At 63.5% G+C, this 11,262-nt stretch overlaps 2 non-coding genes across 2 annotated transcripts; both read right to left on the bottom strand.

Moving 5' to 3' along the window:
* Nucleotides 1-2,843: 2,843 nt before the first annotated feature.
* On the bottom strand, nt 2,844-2,962 carry LOC131866395 (5S ribosomal RNA). Its single transcript, XR_009365013.1, has one exon. It is a non-coding gene; the product is annotated as a 5S ribosomal RNA (ribosomal RNA).
* Nucleotides 2,963-10,766: 7,804 nt separating this feature from the next.
* On the bottom strand, nt 10,767-10,885 carry LOC131866384 (5S ribosomal RNA). Its single transcript, XR_009365002.1, has one exon. It is a non-coding gene; the product is annotated as a 5S ribosomal RNA (ribosomal RNA).
* Between the last annotated feature and the right edge of the window lie 377 nt (nt 10,886-11,262).

Raw genomic sequence — 11,262 nt, 5'->3', positions numbered from 1 at the left:
GGCACCTTACCTGGGCTGCGCACCAGGGCGGGCTCAAGATGGCACGCGCGTTCCGTTTTTTTCACTATCTTTCAAAACGGAAATTTTAAAATCTCCTTTTTTTTTTGCCTTTTCTGGAAATTAGTGAAGGCAGCGCATCAAAGGTGCGCACCTCGCTGCCCACCTTGGTGTGCTCTGAGGTGCGCACCCGGGAGCGCTACGAAGTGTGCTCCAAGGTGCGGCGTGCACGTTGTCGGAGCCCGGTTTGCCCCGGGTGCGCACCTCGCCTGCACCTTGGCCGGGGTGGGCACCTTGGCTGGGTTTGCCCAGGGTGCGCTCCGAAGCGGGGTTACTGGAGCGCCCCCTCTTTTTTTGTCAGAGCGTTTGGTGGGGTTTCTCGCATTGGCTCTTCCCAGGCCCGGTTGTTGGGTGCGCTCCCACCCTGGCGCGCGCGAAGTTGGAAGTTGGGTTAATTGCCCGGGCGCGCACCTTCGCCAGGGTGGGCACCTTGGTGCGCACACCTTGGCTGGGCTGCGCACCAGGGCGGGCTCAAGATGGCACCAGCATTCCCTTTTTCTCACTATCTTTCAAAACGGAAATTTTAAAATCTCGTTTTTTTTTTGCCTTTTATGGAAATTAGTGAAGGCATCGCATCAAAGGTGCGCACCTCGCTGCCCACCTTGGTGTGCTCCGAGGTGCCCACCACGGTGCGCAACGCCGGTGCGAACCCGGGAGCGCCCCGATGTGTGCTCCAAGGTGCGGCGTGCACGAAGTCGGACCCCGGTTTGCCCCGGGTGCGCACCTCGCGTGCACCTTGGTGCGCACACCTTGGCTGGGTTGCGCGGCCTGGTGGGCACCATGGTGCGCACCAAGGAGCGCTCCGAAGTGTGCTCCAAGGTGCGGCGTGCACGAAGTCGGAGCCCGGTTTGCCCCGGGTACGCACCTCGCGTGCACCTTCGCCGGGGTGGGCACCTCGGCTGGGTTGCGCGCCCTGGTGCGCACCAAGGAGCGCTCCGAAGTGTGCTCCAAGGTGCGGCGTGCACGAAGTCGGAGCCCGGTTTGCCCCGGGTGCGCACCTTCGCCGCGGTGCGCACCATGGCGTGCACGAAGTCGGAGCCCGGTTTGCCCCGGGTGCGCACCTCGCGTGCACCTTCGGCGGGGTTGCGCGCCCTGGTGGGCACCATGGTGCGCACCAAGGAGCGCTCCGAAGTGTGCTCCAAGGTGCGGCGTGCACGAAGTCGGAGCCCGGTTTGCCCCGGGTGCGCACCTCGCGTGCACCTTCGGCGGGGTTGCGCGCCCTGGTGGGCACCATGGTGCGCACCAAGGAGCGCTCCGAAGTGTGCTCCAAGGTGCGGCGTGCACGAAGTCGGAGCCCGGTTTGCCCCGGGTGCGCACCTCGCGTGCACCTTCGCCGCGGTGGGCACCATGGCGTGCACGAAGTCGGAGCCCGGTTTGCCCCGGGTGCGCACCTCGCGTGCACCTTCGCCGGGGTGGGCACCTCGGCTGGGTTGCGCGCCCTGGTGCGCACCAAGGAGCGCTCCGAAGTGTGCTCCAAGGTGCGGCGTGCACGAAGTCGGAGCCCGGTTTGCCCCGGGTGCGCACCTCGCGTGCACCTTCGCCAGGGTGGGCACCTCGGTGCGCACACCTTCTCAATGTTTTCTTGCCTTTTCTGGAAATTGGTGAAGGCAGCGCATCAAAGGTGCGCACCTCGGTGTGCTCCGAGGTGCGAACCCGAGAGCGCTCCGAGGTGCCCACGAAGTCGAAAGTCGGGTTAATTGCATTGTTTTCCCCGGGTGCGCTCCGAGGTGCGCAACATCGGCGCGCACCAAGGAGGGCTCCGAAGTGTGCTCCAAGGTGCGCACGATGGCGTGCACCTCTGGTGCGCACGATTCGGAGCTCGGTTTGACCGGGGTGCGCACACCTTGGCTGGGTTGCGCACCTTTTGTGCGCTCCAAGGTGCGCACGAAGTCGGAGCTCGGTTTGCCCCGGGTGCGCACCTTCGCCAGGGTGCGCACCTTGATGCGCACGCCTTGGCTGGGCTGCGCACCTTGGTGGGCGCCATGGTGCGCACCTTTCGTGCGCTCCAAGGTGCGCACGAAGTCGGAGCTCGGTTTGCCCCGGGTGCGCACCTTGGTGGGCGCCATGGTGCACTCCGAGGTGCCCAAGATTGGTGCGCACCAAGGAGCGCTCCGAAGTGCGCTCCAAGGTGCGCGCGAAGTCGAAAGTTGGGTTAATTGTCCGGTTTGCCTCGGGTGCGCACCTTGCGTGCACCTTCGCCAGGGTGGGCGCCTTGGTGCGCACACCTTGGCTGGGCTGCGCACACCTTGGCACCCGCGTTTCCTTCATTTTAAATTTTTTTTTTTTACAATCTCTCAAGTGGGAAATTCTATAATCTCAACTTTTTTTGCCTTTTCAGGAAACTTTTGAATGGAGCGCATCATTGGTGCGCTCCGAAGTGTGCTCCAAAGCTCTCTCCAGCTGCGTGCACCTGCCCCGGCCGCGCACCCGGCCCCGCCCAGCTTCGCTCACCTGTCCCGGGCGTCTGGTGCGGAACCTTAGAGTAAGAAACATCACCGTGCACCTTGGCCAACGTGCGCGACTCGACCGAGCGCGCACTGGCCGAGGTGCACACCGATTTCACCTGGGTGCGCGCGCAGCACCTCGGGCGCACCGGGGTGCGCGCACAACGCCCGGGTTGCACCGTGGCCTGTGTGCTCGGGGCGCCTCGGGTGCGCGCTCGGTGTCGCCCCCGCGCGCGCGGTAGTGCGGGCAGCGCACCCCGGCCCGGCCCGGCCCCGACGAGAACGCAAACGGGCAAAAGGTTTATTCAAATAGCATTGCGACGCCCGGCGAAAAACTAAAAAAGGGTGCAACACCGGGACTTCCCGGGAGGTCACCCATCCCAGTACTACTCCGGCCCAAGCGCGCTTAACTGCGGAGTTCTGATGGGATCCGGTGCACTAACGCTGGTATGATCGCACCCGTTATGAGCTTGTCGCAGTGTGTACTTAGCAAACCGCGACCCACGTGCGAATCCACCCCGGCCACCCACCCCCGTCGAGGTGCACACCCTCCCTCGCGAAGTGCGCCCCGTTCGCCAAGTGTGAGCCCTGCCCGGGTGCGCGCACCTTGCTAGGGCGTCGGGTGTGCACCCGGCCCGGCCTACGTGCGTGCACCTGGAGGGGGCGTCGTGTGCGTGCAGTGTCCCGTCTGCAACGCGGTGCCCACACACCACCTCGGGCGCAACGACCTGCGCTCACATGTGGGCCGAGTGCACCTTGGTGCATGTTCGGGGCGCCTCGGGTGCACGCTCGATCTTGCCCCGGTGCACCAAGGCGCTCGGTTTGCCCCGGGTGCGCACTTGGTGCAAGGTGGGCACCCAAAATAGGGATCAAGCACCAAAACACAAGTTTCGGGATGCAAAATGGGACCCAAGGACCACAAATGCGTTCCAAGACCCATGATGGGTCCACGAGAACAAAAATGTGTTCCGAGACTTAATAAACAAATATTGGGTTTTAGGAGAAGAAACATGCTCTGATGCCCAAAACGAGAATCGACCCCGAAAAGGCCACAGGCCAAAAGTGGGATGCGAGACAAAAAAAAATGGGACCCGAGGACCAAAATTGGGTTCCCAGGTCGAAGACAGGGCAACCGGACAAGAAACGACCTCTAAGGCTCGAAATGAGTCCCGACGACTAAAACTTGACAAGAAGCACCCATCAGGCACCCAACTCGACACCCATGGGATGCCGACCCACCCGGGCTTCCACCTAGCACACCTTGGCACCCACCCACCCTCGCACCCAACCTCGCACCCAACTTAGCACCTTTGAACCCACATTGGCACTCACCCTGACCCTGGCACCTTGGAACCCACATTGGCACTCACCTTGACCCTGGCACCCACCTTTGCACTCACCTTGGGACCCACCCTGGCTCCCACCTCGGCACCCACCCAGACACCCACCTTGGTTCCTTGGCACCCACCTTGGATCCTTGGCACCCACCCCGACACCCACCTTGGCACGCAACTTGGCTACTTGCCACCCACCTTGGCTCCTTGACGCCCACCCCGACAACCACCCCGTGACCTACCCTGGCTAGGGTTGGTGCACACCCACCCTGGTGCCCACCTTGGCACCCACCCTATGACCCACCTTGGCACGCACCTTAGTACCCACCCCGTTACCCACCCTAGGACCCACCCCGTGACCCACCTTGGCCAGGGTGGGTGCCTTGGTGCGCACAACTTGCCTGGGCTGCACACCAGGGCGGGCTCAAGATGGCACCCGCGTTCCGTTTTTTTCACTATCTTTCAAAACGGAAATTTTAAAATCTCATTTTTTTCTTTTTTTTGCCTTTTCTGGAAATTAGTGAAGGCAGCGCATCAAAGGTGCGCAATGCTGGTGCGAACCCGGGAGCGCTCCGATGTGTGCTCCAAGGTGCGGCGTGCACGAAGTCCGAGCCCGGTTTGCCCCGGGTGCGCACCTCGCGTGCACCTTCGCCGGGGTGAGCACCTTGGCTGGGTTGCGCGCCCTGGTGCGTACCAAGGAGCGCTCTGAAGTGTGCTCCAAGGTGCGGCGTGCACGAAGTCGGAGCCCGGTTTGCCCCGGGTGTGCACCTCGGGTGCGCACCTCGCGTGCACCTTCGCTGCGGTGGGCACCTTGGCTGGGTTGCGCGCCTTGGTGGGCACCATGCAGTGCACGAAGTCGGAGCCCGGTTTGCCCCGGGCGCGCACCTCCGCCAGGGTGGGCACCTTGGTGCGCACAACTTGCCTGGGCTGCGCATCAGGAAGGGCTCAAGATGGCACCCGCGTTCCGTTTTTTTCACTATCTTTCAGAACGGAAATTTTAAAATATCGTTTTTTTTTGCCTTTTCTGGAAATTAGTGAAGGCAGCGCATCAAAGGTGCGCAACGCTGGTGCGAACCTGGGAGCGCTCCGATGTGTGCTCCAAGGTGCGGCGTGCACGAAGTCGGAGCCCGGTTTGCCTCGGGTGCGCCCTGGTGGGCACCATGGTGCGCACCAAGGAGCGCTCCGAAGTGTGCTCCAAGGTGCGGCCTGCACGAAGTCGGAGCCCGGTTTGCCCCGGGTGTGCACCTCGGGTGGGCACCTTGGTGCGCATGCCTTGCCTGGGCTGCGCACCAGGGCGGGCTCAAGATGGCACCCGCGTTCCTTTTTTTTCACTATCTTTCAAAACGGAAATTTTAAAATCTCATTTTTTTTTGCCTTTTTCTGGAAATTAGTGAAGGCAGCGCATCAAAGGTGCGCACCTCGCTGCCCACCACGGTGCGCAACGCCGGTGGGCACCCGGGAGTGCTTCGAAGTGTGCTCCAAGGTGCTGCGTGCACGTTGTCGGAGCCCGGTTTGCCCCGGGTGCGCACCTCGCGTGCACCTTCGTCGGGGTGGGCACCTTGGCTTGGTTTGCCCCGGCTGCGCTCCGAAGCGGGGTTATTGGAGCGCCGCCTCTTTTTTTGTCGGAGCGTTTGGTGGGGTTTCTCGCATTGGCTCTTCCGAGGCCCGGTTGCCACCCTGGCGCGCACGAAGTCGGAAGTAGGGTTAATTGCCCGGGTGCGCACCTTTGCCAGGGTGGCACCTTACCTGGGCTGCGCACCAGGGCGGGCTCAAGATGGCACGCGCGTTCCGTTTTTTTCACTATCTTTCAAAACGGAAATTTTAAAATCTCCTTTTTTTTTTGCCTTTTCTGGAAATTAGTGAAGGCAGCGCATCAAAGGTGCGCACCTCGCTGCCCACCTTGGTGTGCTCTGAGGTGCGCACCCGGGAGCGCTACGAAGTGTGCTCCAAGGTGCGGCGTGCACGTTGTCGGAGCCCGGTTTGCCCCGGGTGCGCACCTCGCCTGCACCTTGGCCGGGGTGGGCACCTTGGCTGGGTTTGCCCAGGGTGCGCTCCGAAGCGGGGTTACTGGAGCGCCCCCTCTTTTTTTGTCAGAGAGTTTGGTGGGGTTTCTCGCATTGGCTCTTCCCAGGCCCGGTTGTTGGGTGCGCTCCCACCCTGGCGCGCGCGAAGTTGGAAGTTGGGTTAATTGCCCGGGCGCGCACCTTCGCCAGGGTGGGCACCTTGGTGCGCAAACCTTGGCTGGGCTGCGCACCAGGGCGGGCTCAAGATGGCACCAGCATTCCCTTTTTCTCACTATCTTTCAAAACGGAAATTTTAAAATCTCGTTTTTTTTTTGCCTTTTATGGAAATTAGTGAAGGCATCGCATCAAAGGTGCGCACCTCGCTGCCCACCTTGGTGTGCTCCGAGGTGCCCACCACGGTGCGCAACGCCGGTGCGAACCCGGGAGCGCCCCGATGTGTGCTCCAAGGTGCGGCGTGCACGAAGTCGGACCCCGGTTTGCCCCGGGTGCGCACCTCGCGTGCACCTTGGTGCGCACACCTTGGCTGGGTTGCGCGGCCTGGTGGGCACCATGGTGCGCACCAAGGAGCGCTCCGAAGTGTGCTCCAAGGTGCGGCGTGCACGAAGTCGGAGCCCGGTTTGCCCCGGGTGCGCACCTTCGCCGCGGTGGGCACCATGGCGTGCACGAAGTCGGAGCCCGGTTTGCCCCGGGTGCGCACCTCGCGTGCACCTTCGCCGGGGTGGGCACCTCGGCTGGGTTGCGCGCCCTGGTGCGCACCAAGGAGCGCTCTGAAGTGTGCTCCAAGGTGCGGCGTGCACGAAGTCGGAGCCCGGTTTGCCCCGGGTGTGCACCTCGCGTGCACCTTCGCTGCGGTGGGCACCTTGGCTGGGTTGCGCGCCTTGGTGGGCACCATGCAGTGCACGAAGTCGGAGCCCGGTTTGCCCCGGGCGCGCACCTCCGCCAGGGTGGGCACCTTGGTGCGCACAACTTGCCTGGGCTGCGCACCAGGAAGGGCTCAAGATGGCACCCGCGTTCCGTTTTTTTCACTATCTTTCAGAACGGAAATTTTAAAATATCGTTTTTTTTTGCCTTTTCTGGAAATTAGTGAAGGCAGCGCATCAAAGGTGCGCAACGCTGGTGCGAACCTGGGAGCGCTCCGATGTGTGCTCCAAGGTGCGGCGTGCACGAAGTCGGACCCCGATTTGCCCCGGGTGCGCACCTCGCGTGCACCTTGGTGCGCACACCTTGGCTGGGTTGCGCGCCCTGGTGGGCACCATGGTGCGCACCAAGGAGCGCTCCGAAGTGTGCTCCAAGGTGCGGCGTGCACGAAGTCGGAGCCCGGTTTGCCCCGGGTGCGCACCTCGCGTGCACCTTCGCCGCGGTGGGCACCATGGCGTGCACGAAGTCGGAGCCCGGTTTGCCCCGGGTGCGCACCTCGCGTGCACCTTCGCCGGGGTGGGCACCTTGGTGTGCAGACCTTGGCTGGGTTGCGCGCCCTGGTGGGCACCATGGTGCGCACCAAGGAGCGCTCCGAAGTGTGCTCCAAGGTGCGGCCTGCACGAAGTCGGAGCCCGGTTTGCCCCGGGTGTGCACCTCGGGTGGGCACCTTGGTGCGCATGCCTTGCCTGGGCTGCGCACCAGGGCGGGCTCAAGATGGCACCCGCGTTCCTTTTTTTTCACTATCTTTCAAAACGGAAATTTTAAAATCTCATTTTTTTTTGCCTTTTTCTGGAAATTAGTGAAGGCAGCGCATCAAAGGTGCGCACCTCGCTGCCCACCACGGTGCGCAACGCCGGTGGGCACCCGGGAGTGCTTCGAAGTGTGCTCCAAGGTGCTGCGTGCACGTTGTCGGAGCCCGGTTTGCCCCGGGTGCGCACCTCGCGTGCACCTTCGTCGGGGTGGGCACCTTGGCTGGGTTTGCCCCGGCTGCGCTCCGAAGCGGGGTTATTGGAGCGCCGCCTCTTTTTTTGTCGGAGCGTTTGGTGGGGTTTCTCGCATTGGCTCTTCCGAGGCCCGGTTGCCACCCTGGCGCGCACGAAGTCGGAAGTAGGGTTAATTGCCCGGGTGCGCACCTTTGCCAGGGTGGGCACCTTACCTGGGCTGCGCACCAGGGCGGGCTCAAGATGGCACGCGCGTTCCGTTTTTTTCACTATCTTTCAAAACGGAAATTTTAAAATCTCCTTTTTTTTTTGCCTTTTCTGGAAATTAGTGAAGGCAGCGCATCAAAGGTGCGCACCTCGCTGCCCACCTTGGTGTGCTCTGAGGTGCGCACCCGGGAGCGCTACGAAGTGTGCTCCAAGGTGCGGCGTGCACGTTGTCGGAGCCCGGTTTGCCCCGGGTGCGCACCTCGCCTGCACCTTGGCCGGGGTGGGCACCTTGGCTGGGTTTGCCCAGGGTGCGCTCCGAAGCGGGGTTACTGGAGCGCCCCCTCTTTTTTTGTCAGAGCGTTTGGTGGGGTTTCTCGCATTGGCTCTTCCCAGGCCCGGTTGTTGGGTGCGCTCCCACCCTGGCGCGCGCGAAGTTGGAAGTTGGGTTAATTGCCCGGGCGCGCACCTTCGCCAGGGTGGGCACCTTGGTGCGCACACCTTGGCTGGGCTGCGCACCAGGGCGGGCTCAAGATGGCACCAGCATTCCCTTTTTCTCACTATCTTTCAAAACGGAAATTTTAAAATCTCGTTTTTTTTTTGCCTTTTATGGAAATTAGTGAAGGCATCGCATCAAAGGTGCGCACCTCGCTGCCCACCTTGGTGTGCTCCGAGGTGCCCACCACGGTGCGCAACGCCGGTGCGAACCCGGGAGCGCCCCGATGTGTGCTCCAAGGTGCGGCGTGCACGAAGTCGGACCCCGGTTTGCCCCGGGTGCGCACCTCGCGTGCACCTTGGTGCGCACACCTTGGCTGGGTTGCGCGGCCTGGTGGGCACCATGGTGCGCACCAAGGAGCGCTCCGAAGTGTGCTCCAAGGTGCGGCGTGCACGAAGTCGGAGCCCGGTTTGCCCCGGGTACGCACCTCGCGTGCACCTTCGCCGGGGTGGGCACCTCGGCTGGGTTGCGCGCCCTGGTGCGCACCAAGGAGCGCTCCGAAGTGTGCTCCAAGGTGCGGCGTGCACGAAGTCGGAGCCCGGTTTGCCCCGGGTGCGCACCTTCGCCGCGGTGCGCACCATGGCGTGCACGAAGTCGGAGCCCGGTTTGCCCCGGGTGCGCACCTCGCGTGCACCTTCGGCGGGGTTGCGCGCCCTGGTGGGCACCATGGTGCGCACCAAGGAGCGCTCCGAAGTGTGCTCCAAGGTGCGGCGTGCACGAAGTCGGAGCCCGGTTTGCCCCGGGTGCGCACCTCGCGTGCACCTTCGGCGGGGTTGCGCGCCCTGGTGGGCACCATGGTGCGCACCAAGGAGCGCTCCGAAGTGTGCTCCAAGGTGCGGCGTGCACGAAGTCGGAGCCCGGTTTGCCCCGGGTGCGCACCTCGCGTGCACCTTCGCCGCGGTGGGCACCATGGCGTGCACGAAGTCGGAGCCCGGTTTGCCCCGGGTGCGCACCTCGCGTGCACCTTCGCCGGGGTGGGCACCTCGGCTGGGTTGCGCGCCCTGGTGCGCACCAAGGAGCGCTCCGAAGTGTGCTCCAAGGTGCGGCGTGCACGAAGTCGGAGCCCGGTTTGCCCCGGGTGCGCACCTCGCGTGCACCTTCGCCAGGGTGGGCACCTCGGTGCGCACACCTTCTCAATGTTTTCTTGCCTTTTCTGGAAATTGGTGAAGGCAGCGCATCAAAGGTGCGCACCTCGGTGTGCTCCGAGGTGCGAACCCGAGAGCGCTCCGAGGTGCCCACGAAGTCGAAAGTCGGGTTAATTGCATTGTTTTCCCCGGGTGCGCTCCGAGGTGCGCAACATCGGCGCGCACCAAGGAGGGCTCCGAAGTGTGCTCCAAGGTGCGCACGATGGCGTGCACCTCTGGTGCGCACGATTCGGAGCTCGGTTTGACCGGGGTGCGCACACCTTGGCTGGGTTGCGCACCTTTTGTGCGCTCCAAGGTGCGCACGAAGTCGGAGCTCGGTTTGCCCCGGGTGCGCACCTTCGCCAGGGTGCGCACCTTGATGCGCACGCCTTGGCTGGGCTGCGCACCTTGGTGGGCGCCATGGTGCGCACCTTTCGTGCGCTCCAAGGTGCGCACGAAGTCGGAGCTCGGTTTGCCCCGGGTGCGCACCTTGGTGGGCGCCATGGTGCACTCCGAGGTGCCCAAGATTGGTGCGCACCAAGGAGCGCTCCGAAGTGCGCTCCAAGGTGCGCGCGAAGTCGAAAGTTGGGTTAATTGTCCGGTTTGCCTCGGGTGCGCACCTTGCGTGCACCTTCGCCAGGGTGGGCGCCTTGGTGCGCACACCTTGGCTGGGCTGCGCACACCTTGGCACCCGCGTTTCCTTCATTTTAAATTTTTTTTTTTTACAATCTCTCAAGTGGGAAATTCTATAATCTCAACTTTTTTTGCCTTTTCAGGAAACTTTTGAATGGAGCGCATCATTGGTGCGCTCCGAAGTGTGCTCCAAAGCTCTCTCCAGCTGCGTGCACCTGCCCCGGCCGCGCACCCGGCCCCGCCCAGCTTCGCTCACCTGTCCCGGGCGTCTGGTGCGGAACCTTAGAGTAAGAAACATCACCGTGCACCTTGGCCAACGTGCGCGACTCGACCGAGCGCGCACTGGCCGAGGTGCACACCGATTTCACCTGGGTGCGCGCGCAGCACCTCGGGCGCACCGGGGTGCGCGCACAACGCCCGGGTTGCACCGTGGCCTGTGTGCTCGGGGCGCCTCGGGTGCGCGCTCGGTGTCGCCCCCGCGCGCGCGGTAGTGCGGGCAGCGCACCCCGGCCCGGCCCGGCCCCGACGAGAACGCAAACGGGCAAAAGGTTTATTCAAATAGCATTGCGACGCCCGGCGAAAAACTAAAAAAGGGTGCAACACCGGGACTTCCCGGGAGGTCACCCATCCCAGTACTACTCCGGCCCAAGCGCGCTTAACTGCGGAGTTCTGATGGGATCCGGTGCACTAACGCTGGTATGATCGCACCCGTTATGAGCTTGTCGCAGTGTGTACTTAGCAAACCGCGACCCACGTGCGAATCCACCCCGGCCACCCACCCCCGTCGAGGTGCACACCCTCCCTCGCGAAGTGCGCCCCGTTCGCCAAGTGTGAGCCCTGCCCGGGTGCGCGCACCTTGCTAGGGCGTCGGGTGTGCACCCGGCCCGGCCTACGTGCGTGCACCTGGAGGGGGCGTCGTGTGCGTGCAGTGTCCCGTCTGCAACGCGGTGCCCACACACCACCTCGGGCGCAACGACCTGCGCTCACATGTGGGCCGAGTGCACCTTGGTGCATGTTCGGGGCGCCTCGGGTGCACGCTCGATCTTGCCCCGGTGCACCAAGGCGCTCGGTTTGCCCCGGGTGCGCA

The sequence above is a fragment of the Cryptomeria japonica genome, unplaced genomic scaffold (genome assembly GCF_030272615.1).
Source record: "Cryptomeria japonica unplaced genomic scaffold, Sugi_1.0 HiC_scaffold_141, whole genome shotgun sequence".
Classification (NCBI taxonomy): domain Eukaryota; kingdom Viridiplantae; phylum Streptophyta; class Pinopsida; order Cupressales; family Cupressaceae; genus Cryptomeria; species Cryptomeria japonica.
Note: the sequence above shows the minus strand (reverse complement) of the source record. Positions and strands in the feature narration are given on the sequence as shown.